This window comes from Phocoena sinus, chromosome 7 (genome assembly GCF_008692025.1).
Source record: "Phocoena sinus isolate mPhoSin1 chromosome 7, mPhoSin1.pri, whole genome shotgun sequence".
NCBI classification, from domain to species: domain Eukaryota; kingdom Metazoa; phylum Chordata; class Mammalia; order Artiodactyla; family Phocoenidae; genus Phocoena; species Phocoena sinus.
In genome coordinates, this window is record NC_045769.1 from 102,267,776 (window position 1) to 102,285,038 (window position 17,263).

Here is a 17,263-nt window from a genome sequence, read left to right on the forward strand (position 1 = left end):
ATGCAGGGGACACGGGTTCGCGCCCCGGTCCAGGAGGATCCCACATGCCACGGAGCGGCTGGGCCCGTGAGCCATGGCCGCTGAGCCTGCGCGTCCGGAGCCTGTGCTCTGCAACGGGAGAGGCCACAACAGTGAGAGGCCCGCGTACCGAAAAAAAAAAGAAATAGTGGCAATTGTCATCATTTATTGAATACTTAGTCAACTATTAAACCATACTTTTACAATAATCTCCTGACAGGTGTTAATTATCCTTATTTCTAAAATAAGAAAACTGAGTCTCCAAAAGCTTAAGTTGCTCAACGTCTCTCACCTAATACATGGAACAATATAAAAAAATATAACTATGAAGAGAGTATATAGCAACACGAAAAATGTTAAGAGAAATCTGGAAAACAAAAAATTGACTTTAGGCATGAAAAGTGTATGTGGATAGAAGCAAAAATGGGAAAATAAAAGCATGTCCTGCATCCGACTGGGGCAAGATGAATGCTTTTACATTTTTGATATTCTTTGCTCTCGTTTGCCCAATAAAATAGGGAGAAAATTCTTGTGAAACTATTTCAGTTGCTAGTCACCATTTCCTTCTAAAGGATGGTCTTTGTCATGTCAATTTTCATCCCAAATCCAGCTTTTTCCACGATCAAGTGCAAACCCTGCTGCTTGGCATTTGCACTCTGCATGTCCATCTCCTGGTGGCTTTGCCCCAGCTACCCACACTCTGGCCAGGTCCCACCCTCCATTCATCTCATCCAACATCTAAATGCCTTCCTGACAGTTCAGTAAGCCTAAGGGCTTCTCCGACCACAGCTCCCCGCATCTCTGTGATCCCTGAACAGCCCATCACCTCTGAGATTTTTTGTCAACCACTTGACACTTACGCCTGCAAGTCCAAGTATTTTTATCTTGACTCCTCTGCCTGTTGCTCTTTATGCCCCAGGAGTGAGTCTGTGTGTGTAAGCAAGACCAGTCCCACACAGGATGCAGAAGGCAAAAGTCCTCACTCTGTGAATGGATGATGAAGGGAGAGTAAGGAGGACATTCTTTGTGTCCCTCCTGCAGGGTCCAGATCCCCAAAGATTGCCCCAGATGCCAGGGGTGGGATGCTCAGAGGACCAGGGAAGAAACACTTCCCTCCACTGCAGCCTAGGGAACCTTTCCAGAAAGAGCCTCTTCTGGGCGGCCTGCTCAGCCTGAGGCTGTTCCCAGGGTGTTGGTAAGAAGCCAGTGAATGACCACCAGTCGAGCTGCCCTGACAAGAGAAGGGGCAGTCTGGGCTCTGTGTTCTTTAGGTTCTAGTCTACTCCCAGGAACAGAAGTATCGCGGCTTTAGGCTGATTTCATTTTGATTGAACTATTTTTTAAAGTGTTAAGAGACTGAAATGGGGGCTGGGCGGCAGGTTAGGGGAATTTCACTTCTCACTGGTTTCTACCTTTGCCCAGGGGTCAACAAAATATAACCCGATCTCCACCCTGGATGTGAAGACTGGAAGCCATATACTAGGGTCAGGAACTTCCGCAGCCGCAAAGGGAGGGCGGGGTGGGAATGCGGGTAGGGATGTGATGGGACGGGTTAGGGATGGCATGGCGAGGAGGTGGCGAACCCTCCCGCGTCAGAGCCTCTGCCAAACTGCCTAGAAGCTGCGTTCTTTCTGCACAGAGCCAGAGAGGGAACTTCTTAAGGCAGCAGGAAGCCTCGCCCGGCAGAGGTGTGGCGAGTGAAGCGCAGGCAGGATGGTGCCGGGTTGAAGAGCTTCCTGTTTGACATACCCAACACCTGAGTCTCCTAGTTCACCTAGGATGGGGATCCAGGAAACCAGAATCTCTCTGTCCGGTGCCTCTGTTTCCGGATGTCAAACTGTGCCCCAGGCTGGTCCCAGGGATCCGCGAAGGTGGCGGCCACGGGATTCCTAGGCGATTGTGAACCTTCTCAGCGGACTCCCGCGTTGGGGTCTCTTCCGCGGCGGGGGGCGGGGAGACTCGGCGGGACAGCCTGAAGGCCCGGCTCCAGTCGGCGGGCTCTCCGGACCACCCGCCCCCGCGCACCCCGGGTGCAGCTCTGCTCCAGGGGCTGCCGGCTCGTGGTGGAGTCCACTCTCCAAGGCCGCCCTGCGCGCGGACACCGCGTGCTCTCAGATTCCCAGCCCTACGACAGCCCGTTGCCCCCGGGACGGCGAGGAGAGGCGGGAAGGACTGGCGGGCCCTGCGGAGCTGGACTCCTGAGGGGTCCCACTATTTTTTTTTTTTTTCTCCACTGGAAAAGAGGTCCACGAGGGCTCCAAGCAGAGGCGCCAAAGGAGGGCTGCGGCACAATGAGGGACCATGGTAGGACGACCTGGACCCCTCTCTGCCGTCCCCTGGCACACAGGGCCCCCTCCGACGCTTGCACCCTCCCTGTCCACGCTGAGCGCCAGGGGCGCGTGCGTCCCCGCCGAGGAGCCGGGATCCCGCACGCCCCGCGCCATGGAAGCAGCTAACCTCTCGGTGGCCTCCACCGGGGTCGCCCTTCGCCTGGGACCCGAAGCCTAGAGCAGCAGCCCAAGCCCCGGCGGGGTCGTCCAGTTGACCCCAGGCGGCGCCGCCCTGCCTGGTCGAGAGCCGCCCTTCTCTGTCTTCACGGGGCTGGTGGTGACGCAGCTGGTGCTGCCGTTCGCGGCCACTTTCCTGTGGAACCTCCTGGTCTTGGTCACCATCCTGCGCGTCCGCGCCCTCCCCCGTGTGCCGCATAACTTGGTGGCCTCGACGGCCGTCTCGGACGTGCTCGTGGCAGCGCTGGTGCATCACGCCCCTGAGCCTGGCGAGCGAGCTGTCCACCGGGCGACGGTGGCGGCTGGGGCGGAGCTTGTGCTACGTGTGGACCTCCTTCGACGTGCTGCGCTGCACCGCCAGCATCTGGAACGTGGCGGCCATCACCCCGGCCCGATACTGGACCACCACGCGCCACCTGCCGTACACGCCGCGCACCCGCCGCCGAGCCTCGGTGCTCATGATCGCGCTCACCTGGGCCCTCTCCGCGCTCATCGCCCTCGCGCCGCTGCTCTTCGGCTGGGGCGTGGCGAACGGCGCTCGGCTCCAGCGCTGCTAAGCGAGCCAGGAACCCTCCTACGCCGTCTTCTCCACCTGTGGCGCCTTTTACCTGCCTCTTGGCGTGGTGCTATCTGTCTACTGGAAGATATACAAGGCGGCCAAGCTTCGCTTCGGTCGCCGCCGCAGGGCTGTGCTGCCGTAGCCCGCCACCGTGCAGGTGAGGCGCGGGTTGAGCAATGGGGATTTGGGGAAGCGGGTCGCTGCGGGAGGAGGAAGCGTGGCGAAAGGGAGAGCTGGCGGTGGAAGTTTGCACACTTGGCGCACGCGCGAAAAGGTTGGCCACCAGCGCAGCCCGAGCGGCCGGGGGGTTTGCCATCTGCTCTCCTGCAGCGCACACCGAGGGGCTCATCACCTGCGCCTGGCGCGCACGCGAAGGGTTCGCCACCTGCGTGGCTGGTGCGCGCGGGAGAAGGGGAAGGGGGCGACATGGGCAGCGTTGCTCGGTAGCGGTGAGGGCACGTCTGATTTCGCTGCGCTCTCTGTTGCTTTTCCCCAGGAGCTATTGTGTCCGTGCGAGTCTTTAGCCGCCAACTTCCTAGTCCCGGCTAGACCAAGCGCGACTGCAGGGGGCTGGGAATACGTCCTGCAGATGAGCGAATTCCTGTGACCATGCGCCCCTTATTTAATGTCTCCACTGCGCCCTCGTCCACACCCTGCTGTCCAGAGGCGATTCCCCAACCCTATCGGCCAGCTCCCTGCCAAGGGGGAAGTGAGGATAAAAATGAATCCAAGTGTCACTTTGGTTTCACTGTCCCAACCCCAGTGCTATCTTTTAGTTACTCTGGAACGAGGTAGAACCGTGGGTTGAAATCCCAGCTGGGGACGTTGGGGCAGTTGCTTAATCTCTGTGGGTTTTGTTTCCTTAACTTTAAATACGTGAATTCCTACTTCATAGGGCTGTTGGTTTACGTGAGATGAAGCATGCGAGGCACCTAGCGCAGTGCCTGGCAAACGGGGAATGGGGGGCAGAGCTGGCTGGAGCAAGGAGATCCACAGCGCGTTGCCTGGCAATCTACAATGGGCCCGCACATAAGCCTAGAAATGAATGAGATGGAGGAACCTGCATTTGGCAGAACTTCTCTCCATTGTATTTAGAGTCGGGGCTTTCTGCCTTTTGGCCAGACCCTAACAGATGACAGTTCCCTCCTCACCCTGGAAGCCCCAAACTCTCCTTTTGAGTGAATGGGGGTTTCAGGCTCTCTGTCCTAGAGAGTAACAGGACTTATTGCCCCTTTCCTAATACAATATATGGGCCAGGGAAAGGGGGCATGAGGGGGGAAGGAAAGAGATGGGGTAATTTCTTCTGTTGTTAGTTTTGTTTTACTTTTGAAAGTTAACTCCGATACTTAGGTTATTCAAACGTGGGTATTTTTAAAAGCAGGCGTCTCGCCAACCCGCACGCCCTTCATTAAATGGCAGAGGAGTTTTGTAGGATAAAATAGGAATGTCAACTGGAAAGTGTTGGTAGGGGAGAGCTTTATTCAGAATTAATGATGTCCTTTGAAAGGTCCCTCGGAAATCCTGGGGTGATCATCGCTTTTCTCTCTGCTGGCCGAGGTAGGGCTGACTTTTACTGGCTACATCAATCCAGTGCGCACCCAGAGACATCATGGTGAAACGGATGCTAGAAAGGCTTGCCAAGCCTGAGTTGAGTGTTCATTTTTGACAGAACCCATTCAGGCAGGTGATACAAAGCAGGTGTGCCTGGTCGGGAGCCTGGCCAATGGGGAGGCCACTGGCAGGGAGAAAGAGCTCTAGGAGGCGGGGCAGCGTGGTGCCCTGATTTAGCCACCTGCTGGCGCCACCTGCTGGGGCGAGCCCCTGCCGCACCTTGTACTGCAAGTCTCTGCTCTAGGACACAGCATTTGGTCTTAGTCAGGCTAAGAGTCCTGACTCATATGATGCTGAGATACATCTACAGATGAGATGGGGCTCGAGAACACCCTGCTTCTTTAGGCTCCAGCAAGCTGTCACTCAAACTCCTGGGTAATGTTGCTGAGTCAGCATTTGCAAGCTTGCTGACCACAGGACACCCAGACAGAAATTTAAAATAATGTGCCGGGAGTACTCTCTCCATGCGTTCCCCCACCTGCTTTTGTCTGACGTCTGAGGAAATGAGTCAAGTTGCATTTAGGTCCTGCAAAGTGTCTTTACTGCTTTCTGTGGGTGATGGAAGTACTTGGGAAGGCAGAAGGCCTCTGGTCATGAAGCTGTGCACACCCTTCATCTTTTTTCAGGATTCTGTGACTAGGTCCCAACACTAAAATAGTATCAGAAAGGGATCTGCAACAGTGCCTCGATTTTTTAAAGCAGAGAAGGAAAGAAATGCTGACTGAGTTCCCTCTTCCAGGCACTGTGCCACTTTACCTACATCCTCTTATTTAATCCTCAGCGTCCAGACAAATTGGCATTAGCAGGATAAGCTAAGATATGCTGCGTAACATAGAAGCCCCAGACTAACGGTTTATCTCACTCTCACTCAAAGTTCAGTGTGGGTCTGGTGGCCCTCTTCCTGCTCAGCTCTCCTCCAGGCGGTAACTCATGGATCCAGGCCCCTTGTCATTCTTGAGCTATGCTGTCCTGAACATGTGGCTTCCAAGGTTTCTGTGGAAGGGGAAGCAAGACCTGGGGATACAGCAACTTTTACCTGCCTTGCCCTGAAGTGCCCCTTCGGGTCACAGTCCATTGGCCAGACACTGTGAAAACTTGGGGAGCCTATGGCTCTTTGGTGAACACTAACCGTCTTCGCCACACAGCTCTCATTTTACAGATGATCAAACTCAGGTGCCATAAAGTGAGTTCCTCCACGACCACACAGTTATGGGGTGGAAAAGCTGAAGTTTGTCCCAGATCTAAAAGTCACTGTTCTTTTTCACCCCTTTTTCAGTATGCCATGCTCTCTCCAGGAACTTAACTTCTGGGCACTGTCACAAACATCTCACAAGTATCTAGACCTTCATGGGAGACAGGCAGTCATATCCCAGTCCAGGTGGGTCATGGGGATGTCAACTGAAAACAAAAGCACAACCTAAAAGATGAGAATTATGTTTTATTCAGTGGACTTTCTGAGGACTTAAGCCCGAAGACAGCCTCTCAGGTCGCTCTGAGGGATGGCTCCGAAGAGGTAAGGAAGCAGCCAGGATATATAGAAAAAACAGGTAGTTGGAACTTCAAAAGATTACTGTTAATTAAAGAAAACCTGATATCTTAAGTTTGTTTTTGTTTTTTTATAAATTTATTCATTTATTTATCCATCTTTGGCCACGTTGGGTCCTCGTTGCTGCACACAGGCCTTCTCCAGTTGCGGCGAGTGGGGGCCACCCTTTGCCGTGGTGCATGGGCTTCTCATCGCGGTGGCTTCTCTCGTTGCGGAGCACAGGCTCTAGGTGTGTGGGCTTCAGCAGTTGTGGCACACGGGCTCAGTAGTTGTGGCTCGCGGGCTCTAGAGCACAGGTCCAGCAGCTGTGGCGCACGGGCCTAGCTGCTCCGCGGCATGTGGGATCTTCCCGAACCAGGACTCGAACCCATGTCCTCTGCCTTGGCAGGCGATTCCTAACCACTGGGCCACCAGGGAAGCCCCAGATATCTTAAGTTAATGCATTTAGTGCTTGTCTATGTATGGGAAGATGCAAGAGTCTGTGCTCATTGAAATCAGCCCTTTGATTTGTACCTTAGCTATCTGGGGCTTGTATCTTGCTTTTCTTTGTCCTGAATCCCCTCAGGGTGCACAGTTCAGTGGCTGATAGCTTGAGGACCACAACATCCTCTGTTTACTGACATGGCAGGCGACATTTTTCACGCACAGCAAGCAGGATCTCAAAACTATGCCCGTGAACACCTTTCCAGGAGAGCTGAACGCAGTTGAGCACAGAGGTACTGCCAGCTTCTCTTGGGAGACGGGATTCATTCCCACCTGCATCCTTTTTGTCAGCCTCATAGACTGAGCGCGACACATAGCGTGTATTCTGCCCTCACCACACACACCTCCCATGGGTTATGACTGTTTCCTTCTGCCCGGTGCCTTTTACTGCTTAGAGGAAGAAAGAAGCAAAGCCAATAGAGATGATTCGGTTGGCTTTTAAAATGCGACATCAAACATTTTGTTCTTTTTAATTATCTGATATCTGTGCACAAGTTGATACTGGGGCCATGTTATTCATTAGGTACAGTGAGGACACCACCGAGAGCCACCATACTTATAGGGGCCCGTGGAAATAGTTTAATTTTAATTTCTTTTAGAGGAAAAATTGAATATAATTGTTAAGGAATATGTAAGCATGAGCCCAGCCTCGATTATATTAGTCTTTATAATAATATGGTCATAAAATATAATTTTTAATATTTTTTTAATGGAGGAAGGACCCACAGAGGCAAGGATGCTTCAGGCTCGTGAAGGTTATAATGTGGCCCTGGTTGATACCCTTCACTCATTCACTCAATCAATAAACATGTGTTGGGAGACAGTGTGCACAGTGGTTAAGAGCATGGGGTTTAGAAGCAAGGAGGCCTGGATTCCAATTCTTTCTGTGCCACTTATTAGCACTTCAGCCAAGTGAGTTCATCTCCATCTGCATTTCCATCTGTAGGTAAAATGGAAATATTGCCATCTGCCTCTTAAAATTCTTGTGAAGAATAGATGAGATAATAGTGTATATGGAGTAACTAAAATAGTAAACTCTAAATGATAGCTGCTGTACTGTCTTCATCATTATTTTTTGAAATTCTTCTTATAAATTATAAGTAATAAACTATTATTTTATACCTCTTACCATTATAGGTGGGTTTGTTATTTATTTCTTAACAATTAGTACAAAGCTTAGTGTCTTAAGACAACAAAAACGTATGAACTTACAGTTTCCATGGGGCAGGCATTGGGAATGACTTAGCTGGGTGGTTCTGGCACAAGGTCTCTTGTGGTTGTAACTGTGGCTTGTTTGCATGTCTGTTAGCAGGACGTCTCTACAAGGCTGCTTGAGTGTCATCACAACACGGCCGCTGGCTTCCCCTAGTCTGAGACAGTGAAGCAAGGAGGCAACTGCAGTCAGTGCCTTTTATGATCTGGTCTCAGAAGTTATATTCCATCACTTCCCTTATATTCTGTTCCTTAGAAGTGAGTCACTAACTCCCGTCCATACTCAAGGGAGGGGGAATTAGGCTCCACCTTTGGGAAACGTGTCAATGAACCCGTGGACATATTTTAAAACCCCTTCAAAAGGACACGGAGATGGTTCAACGTTACTTGACTGACTTGTAGTGACCTATGCATCAGACAATGTAGTAGCCTTTGAGGTTTCATAGAAGTGGTCTCTGATCTCAGGGGATTAATTTTAGTAAGCCACAATTACAGAATTAATAATAAATTCTTATAGGTGCTTTTCTAGAAGTCTGTCCAGAGGGCAGTGATCCCAAAAGACTGATAGTGTACGTGAAAGCACTTTGGAACCTGTAAAGGTCAAAATAAATTTGTAATATTGAGCTATAGCATTTATGATGACTTGGATCTGAATTTTAAATAATGTTATATTACAAAATATTTGGCTTTCCAACCCAGTTCTCCACCTTAGTAGATTTGTGTTGCAAGCATACAGTATATAAGCCCTAAGTGACCTGAAATCTGTACAGAGCCCTCGACGTTTTTGCCACTTTTCCAATGTTTAGTTGTCATCTGTTCCTCTCCAAAGACCAGCGGCTGGTGGGCTTGTGTACAGAACCACGTGTGGGACCTGGGTTCAGTCAGAGCTCAGATATGGGAAGAGGATGGTGGAAAATCATCACCCTTGTTCTGATTCCAACTACTAAAGGAAATATGACTGAAACACATTCCCATGCCAGACTGCAAGGTTATTTTAACTTTAGAAAAGTAAATTGCATTAATCAAGTTGTATCAGTGGTAAAAATACATCTGGCTTATGGTTTGATTCTTTTAAGATTGGCACTGAGAGTTTCCAGAACTACTTAGGTGGATGAAGGAGCGTTTTCTCTATACTTTTAGAAATATCCCTGGCTTTCCCCTCTCTATAAACTTCTCCCTTGTTCTCTCACATCATTATGCTCATTCTGGCTCTTTACATCTGCTTCCGTTTCTCTTTTCTCTGATTGGACTGCTGGGGAAGAGTGGAAAGGGCAGGGGGAACGAAGGGGGATGTAGATGAGCATGGTGCAGGGATCGTGTGTTTTCACCAATGACATTTAAATCCATGTAGTTCTTGGAGAAGATTGAGCTTCTCAGTGGAAGAATGACATCCAAACTCCTTGGTCATTAACCCTTTGGTAAGTCACAGAATTCGCTGAAGATCGAACAAACCTTTGGACTTGCTGTCCAGAAAGGCACGTAGACATTTGCTTGCCCAGCGTGCCTAGGGCACTCCCTGAAGCCCATCGCTGGAGAGTGATGCTCAGCCTTTCCTCCTACTGGCTCTCCGAAGGGATGGAACCCACAGTGCAGCAGGAACTGGAACTCTCTGAGGCAGGGCCGTGGTGGTCAGGGGAGCCATGGCCCCCTAAGAGGGCAGGTCAGAACACTGAGGCTGGACAATGCGTGTGCAAAAGGCAAAATCTCCCCTCTCTCCATTACACCGTACTCCTTCTGTGCAGAGACTCTCTGGCCTGGGAGTCTAGGCACCTCAGGGTAAGAGCACTTGCCTCAACAGATGACCTTCCATTGGCCTCCACCCATAAAGGGGGGTCACTAGGTCAGATGATATAAGAGCAAAAACAAGTGTCGTGTAACTTTAATTAGCACACTTGATTACAATTTCCCCTTCTCATCATTAACTCCAGTGGTGCCTTCGCCATTCCAGGGTGACTAACAGCCCCGCCAAATCCATGTTTTCCAAATATAAGAATAATAGTAATTGTACTTTATGTTATCATCATACCCAAAAGTTTAGCAAAACTGTACTCTGTGGTGTATATAATTACCCTCAAGGGAAAATTAATATTTTTCAAGCCCAGCAGTGCTCTGCCTTTATTTATTTTATTTTATTTTTTTTACATCTTTATTGGAGTATAATTGCTTTACAATGGTGTTTTTATTTTTATTTTTTTTTTACAAGAAAATGTCCTTAATTTATTTTCTGGCTTCTTTTGCACAAGAGAAGCAGCTGAGATTTCCTGGTCTAGTTTGTCAGACAAGCTAGACAGCTCCTGTTTACTTTGAGGGGCTATTTTGGTTAGTTATCTCTTCAAGATGCCTTTACAAATGCAGCTCGGAGCTTGGTTATCTCAGTACACCTTGGGCAGAGAGAATGGAGCTCTGGATATCACAACTCCTGACCCTCCGAGCTCTGGTTAGAAATGGGGGATTCCAGTTACAATCCAGATTGCCTTCAACCAAAATCGGAAACGCCTCAGTGCCCTCTGCCCTCCCTCAGATGTTGTAGGGCTTGACTAGTCACTAGGGTTAGTGTATCTCCTCACACCAGCCTTGTGAAGAGCCTCACTGTACGGGGTGCCTGACCATGCGTCACAATGCAAACTGGTTGGTCCCAGAAGTGATTAGTAACCTTCCTTCTTTCTGCTTTCCTTTTCTAGTTCTTATTAGGTTGTTCATCTGACAACATTAGAGGTTTACATATGTTTGTGGGTACTTTCTGTGGCAGCTGGAATTTTTCTTTTCTTAATTGGGGGGGAAGGGACAAGGGGACATGAAGCTGACATTTCTGAGGTCCTGCCATGTACTACTGTCTCACTGTCATCCTCCAGGAAGCCCACCATATAGATAAGGTTCTTCATGGTTGGAGATGTGGAAATGGGGGCTCCGATTGGAATCCTATCTAATCACTAACTTGCTCTGAGCCTTGGTTTCCTCATTCCTTCTTTACTGGCTGCTGTTATAACTGAGTAAGTTGGTGTGTGGGACCACATGGCAAATACTAAATGACTCTCAGGAACTGTGAAGGTCTGAGATTTTAGCCTGTTTGCAAGCAAACAAGTCGGCTTACCCTAGTTTACTGGACGCTGGCAGAAGGCAGGAGACTCCCGGATCAGAGTCCAAGGCCTTTATTACTCATGGTACACAGGCAGCACCAGCTTCATGTGTGCATCCGTCCCCCTTTCCTTCAAAGTTCCATGGGAGTCATACGGAGTGGCCCACTGGATTGGCCTCACAAGTAGTAGAGAAGCTCCCAGATTAGGGAACTCAAGTCTGTATTGGCCAGGGTTGGCCAATAAGTAAACTTGCCCTTTGCTCTTAGGAAACATGAATCTTTTATGATGGGTTGCAAGTAAACCTGCCTTCTTTTCTACTGGGAGACACTATCTCTATCTTCCAAGGCTGTTTGCTCTTCAAACATCCTTGACAAGCTAGTCCAAAACAAGGGCTGTCACTGTCTTTGCTAGCAAAATGTGCAGAAACGCAAGAGACTTAGAGTTTTCGCCCCCAAATATCTATTTATTCAGTAAGTGTTTATTGAGATTTTAATATAGGCCATATATTACAAGGTGCTGCGGACTTTTCAGTGGACAGGACACACGTGGTCCCTGCCCTCCTGGAGTGTTGATCGTGACACGATATTCAGAATGACGATTCAGAATCCATGCCCTGATATCAGAGTGCTTATGGGAACAGTGGGACAGAATATTTGAAATTGGGACTTGATGGGGAATTCCAGTATGTAGTCCCTATATCCACAGTAGGTGATTAATAAATCTCTGAGAATATATTGTCTGGCTGATTTGGTCCTTAATTAATTTTAGGTGGAAAAGCCTCACTCTATGGAGATGTTTAGATGAACACATCTTTTAGGTCGTGTCCCCTTCCCCTTCCCTTCCCTTCCCTGGCAGAAAGAAACCATACAGGCCTGGAACCAAACAGAAGGCACCTTGGTTCTGCTTTGCCCTGCTTGTGTGGCCTTGGCCATGACATCTGATGTCTCCAAACTTCTGTGTGTTCAGAGCACCTGTCCTTTTACAGCAGGACCAAAAAGTGTCAGGTGCTACTGGTTGTGTGCCTTCAACAGTCCGTATTTTTGCCTTCAGATTAGTGGATTCTAAGCCAGCGTCAGAGGCTTCTTAAACCTGAATGGTCAGTTTTCCCACAGCTGTGCAGAGGAAAGTCAGGGCCAAGAGGCTGAGGAGACACCCAACCAAAGAGGAAAGACAGAGAAGCTCAGGGCTGGCCCCAGAGCTGGGTGCCAGAGCCCCTAGACATTTCCTAGGAAGCCGTAGATGTCCATTCTGAAAGCATGCCAAGCACAAATGTGATCCTAAGATAGGTTCTGTGTTTTCTCAACTGTGAAATGGAGATAATCCCTCGAAGGATTGGGGTGAGGATGAATTAAAGTAATTCGTTACAAGTGTTTAGCATAGTCTCTGTTTTACAGCAGCTTTTCTAGTGTTGTTCTTAGTGTCTTTTGGTTTACTATTGGATATTACATTTCAAGTGAAGAAAGCCAACCTTGTCAGTCTCCTAGCAAACCAGGGGGACTGCCTTTTCTTTCTACTGCCTTTTCTGTTTCTCTTCCCCCAGGATCCCTTTGAACTGAACTGACCCCATGTCTTTACTTCTGTAGCATAACAAGGATTTGGAATTGCATTAACCCAGGGAGGAACTCAAGTGCCTGGGAGGTCATTGAGATCACCGGAGAAATGGCTGGGAAAGTGCCCATTAATGAGCTGAGTGGGACAAAGACAAACATCACCTGCCACTTCTTCTTGTGCTCTGATACTATTTTTCCCTCCGGAAAATGGACTGCTATGATTCACGGGGTGATTTCAGGGTGACACATTTTATCCCCCAGGCTTCCTTTGGTGGATGATGGTGGTCTACTATGAGGGAATTGGTCAGTGTTATCTCTTCTAAAGAGGAGAGGTGACCTGCAGCTCCCATCTGTCTTGGGGGGACCGGAAACCTTGGGATGGCTCATTAAAGAGGGGGTGCCCGCTGGCCCCCAGAGGGTGTGTGTTTGCCAAGACGGGCCTTTGTAAGGGGCAGAGGGATGGAGAGGAGGGAAGTGCTGGTTGGTCACCACGAGAGACCTTTTCCTTCTCTCTCTCCAAGTGGCAGTGGGAGGATGCTGGGTTTACACTAACAAAGAAAGGACTCAACTTTGTCCATATTGCCATGATCTGTTTCAGGCTGACCTTGTGGTTTTCTGAATAAATAGAGATGAGGGTGGGGGGAAGTAGCAGAGACCAAGAATTTGAAGGTAGAGCTGAGGGTGAGGTTTGCCAGGTCAGACCACGTGGTCGCCTTCTTGGCTCCCACCGTCCTGCCCCAGGCGACAGGAGACAGGGCTCTTCCTTCTGTGGACACTGAAGTGCCCCACGGTTGGGTGGCTATCCTGATGCCTGCTTCCAGTTGTGTCTGGGAGGGAAACTAGATGCAATCCTTGCCTGGGAGCCCCTTGCCTCTGAGTTTTCTCCAGCATCATGACTGGCAGCATTCCGGGAAGGAAGAGAACTGCAGGTGCAGACCATGCTGTTGAAATGTCAACTTAGCAGCTGTTTCCTGGGCACCTGTCAGGTGCCAGGTGGTGTTGCCAGGCAGGTGCTGTACAAGGAAGACCCAGGCCTGCTGTTGTTCAGCTTGGACTAGAGGGGTGCCACATATAACACCCATGATCACACACATTGCTACAAAGGAGGGGAACATGGTACCAAATCACAGGGAGATGTGATTGAGTTTAGAGGGGTGCTGACTGAAAAAAAAAAGCACAACGTAGGAGTTGTGACTTAAGTTTTATTTGGGGCAAAATGAGGACTATAGCCTGGGAGACAGCATTTCAGATAGCTCTGAGAAACTGCTCCAAAGAGGCGGGGGCAAGGTCAGTATATATGTGATTTTGGTGAAGGGGGAGTACATACAATCAAGCAAATATTTTTTTGCAGAAGGTTTCTGCTAGTCACCAGAAGCAGTGGTCACCATGAAGGATTTTAGTGCTTTTCTAGATATGAGGAGATACAAGAATTGGGCTCATAAAATCCTCTCCTGAAAGTATCTATCTGAAGACCTGTTCTGCCAGTTTTTCCCAGAGCAAAGAGGGCCTCATTCCTGCTCTCACCCTGAATGCCTTTCAGGAGGTATTTTTTGTTTTTTTTTTAACATCTTTATTGGAGTATAACTGCTTTACAATGGTGTGTTAGTTTCTGCTTTATAACAAAGTGAATGAGCTATACATATACATATGTTCCCATATTTCCTCCCTCTTGCGTCTCCCTCCCTCCCTCCCTCCCTATCCCACCCCTCTAGGTGGTCACAAAGCACCAAACTGATCTCCCTGTGCTATGAGGCTGCTTCTCACTAGTTATCTATTTTACGTTTGGTAGTGTATATATGTCCATGCCACTCTCTTTGTCCCAGCTTACCCTTCCCCCTCCCCATATCCTCAAGTCCATTCTCTAGTTGGTCTGTGTCTTTATTCCCGTCTTGCCCCTAGGTTCTTCATGACCTTTTTTTTTTCTTAGATTCCATATATATGTGTTAGTATATGGTATTTGTTTTTCTCTTTCTGATTTACTTCACTCTGACAGACTCTGTGTCCATCCACCTCACTACAAATAACTCGATTTCGTTTCTTTTTATGGCTGAGTAATATTCCATTGTATATATGTGCCATATCTTCTTTATCCATTCATCAGTCGATGGACACTTAGGTTGCTTCCATGTCCTGGCTATTGTAAATAGAGCTGCAATGAATATTTTGGTACATGACACTTTTTTTTTTTTTGCGGTACGCGGGCCTCTCACCATTGTGGCCTCTCCCGTTGTGGAGCACAGGCTCTGGACGCACAGGCTCAGCGGCCATGGCTCATGGGCCTAGCTGCTCCGCAGCATGTGGGATCTTCCCGGACCAGGGCACGAACCCGCATCCCCTGCATCAGCAGGTGGACTCTCAATCGCTGCGCCACCAGGGAAGCCTGACACTTTTTGAATTATGGTTTTCTCAGGGTGTATGCACAGTAGTGGGATGGCTGGGTTGTATGGTAGTTCTATTTTTAGTTTTTTAAGGAACCTCCATAGTGTTCTCCATAGTGGCTGTATCAATTTATGGTCACCTTATCTTTGATAAAGGAGGCAAGAATATACAGTGGAGAAAAGACAGCCTCTTCAATAAGTGGTGCTGGGAAAATGGGACAGCTACATGTAAAAGTATGAAATTAGAACACTCCCTAACACCATACACAAAAATAAACTCAAAATGGATTAAAGACCTAAATGTAAGGCCAGACACTATCAAACTCTTAGAGGAAAACACAGGCAGGACACTCTATGACATAAGTCACAGCAAGATCCTTTTTGATCCACCTCCTAGAGAAACGGAAATAAAAACAAAAATAAACAAATGGGACCTAATGTAACTTCAAAGCTTTTGCACAGCAAAGGAAACCATAAACAAGACAAAAAGACAACTCTCAGAATGGGAGAAAATATTTGCAAATGAAGCAACTGATAAAGGATTAATTTCCAAAATTTACAAGCAGCTCATGCAGCTCAATAACAAAAAAACAAACAACCCGATCCAAAAATGGGCAGAAGACCTAAAGAGACATTTCTCCAAAGAAGATATACAGATTGCCAACAAACACATAAAAGAATGCTCAACATCATTAATCATTAGAGAAATGCAAATCCAAACTACAATGAGATATCATCTCACACCAGCCAGAATGGCCATCATCAAAAAATCTACAAACAATAAATGCTGGAGAGGGTGTGGAGAAAAGGGAAGCCTCTTGCACTGTTGGTGGGAATGTAAATTGATACAGCCACTATGGAGAACAGTATGGAGGCTCTATGAGTATTGAATGGTGAGTGCTGTGCACCCACCGCGTTCCCAGTTCTCGACCATGGGGACTTGGTCGCCCAGCTTAACAGGTTGGGGAAAGCCTCAGCCAGTGGGGTGGGGGCTCAAGCCAGGGTGTGACACCAAGACACCTGCTCTTAACTGTCTCCCCGTCCCCCGCTTTTTAGATCATATTATTTGACATTGTAGGGACCATCACTCTCACTCCCTGAAGAGCCTTCAGAATTTACTTTAACCTACGGTTTCAAGGACTTTTTCGCCTAATACTTACTGATGGAGTATGAGATCAATGCATCTTGAATGAGGCTGGAGGGGAGGGCTCGGCCAGGGTTGGAGTGGCCTCATGTCGCTGTACCATCCAATGATACGTTTTATTTTTGAATTCCACTTTTCCTTTGTTCCCAGGTGAGGGAGGCCCCTCACGAAGCTGAGATGGTGTTCACAGCACGTTGCCCTGTGGTGGCCTTTCAGATGAACAGAGCCTTGTGGCAGGAGCATAAGGTGAAGTGGGCGGCCGTGATGGTGGGCATTCTCATCAGCGTGTTCGTGCTGTACTGGAGCCCCTTCTTCCTGACGGAGCTCATCAGCCCCCTCTGTGCCTGCAGCCTGCCCCCCATCTGGAAAAGCGTATTCCTGTGGCTTGGCTACTCCAACTCTTTCTTCAATCCCCTGATTTACACGGCATTGAACAAGAACTACAATGCCTTCAGGAAACTTTTCACCAAGCAGAGATAAACCTAGGGCTTGGAGAGATGCGCAGGTAGGGTTGTGGGGAGGGAACTGGGATTTCTCCCCTTCACCGGAGATCTGGGTGGGAGCCTTCCCCACAGATGAGTATCAATGACGTTTGGGAACCATACCACTTGGGCCTGGACTATAGGAGCAGCAGAGCCAAAGGTTCTCCAGAAGAACAGCAAATGTGTGGCAAGTGTGCAGTTACGTCCTCTTGCCGTGTATGTGGCAGACATTGCTAATTGATCTTGGCACACCTCCCCACTGAGGAGGAACTTGGCCTCAGAATCCTTTTCAGACAGCGCATCAGGCAGTTACTGCAAATTGGCTAGAATTCATACAAGAGTCAAAGCTGATTTGCCCTTCCTTTATCTAATTACCATATTCCTCAGCACAGGGCCCCAGTGGCCTGTTTTGTGGCCCACTCAGGAGCCTGTCTTCTTTGTGAAACAGCCCTCCTCTCACCCTTATCCACCCAATTCAACTTATCTTTCCCAAATTCCAAGGCAGTGTATCCCAATACGGATCATCTGAAGTTTTGTTTTCTAAAAAAATTGTCCAGTTCAACCCATATCTACTGAATCAGACTTGTAAAGAAGAGGTCTGGTAATTTATATTTTATTAAATTCTCTAGATGATCTTTTTTTTAATCAGTCAGTGAGAGACACAGCAGCTGGATGCTTAGGCTGCTCTTTAGAGCA

General features: G+C 48.6%; 1 pseudogene; it reads left to right on the top strand.

The window, feature by feature from the left end:
- The first annotated feature begins 2,460 nt into the window (after positions 1-2,460).
- On the top strand, positions 2,461-16,565 carry LOC116757094 (annotated as a pseudogene).
- Positions 16,566-17,263: the final 698 nt, after the last annotated feature.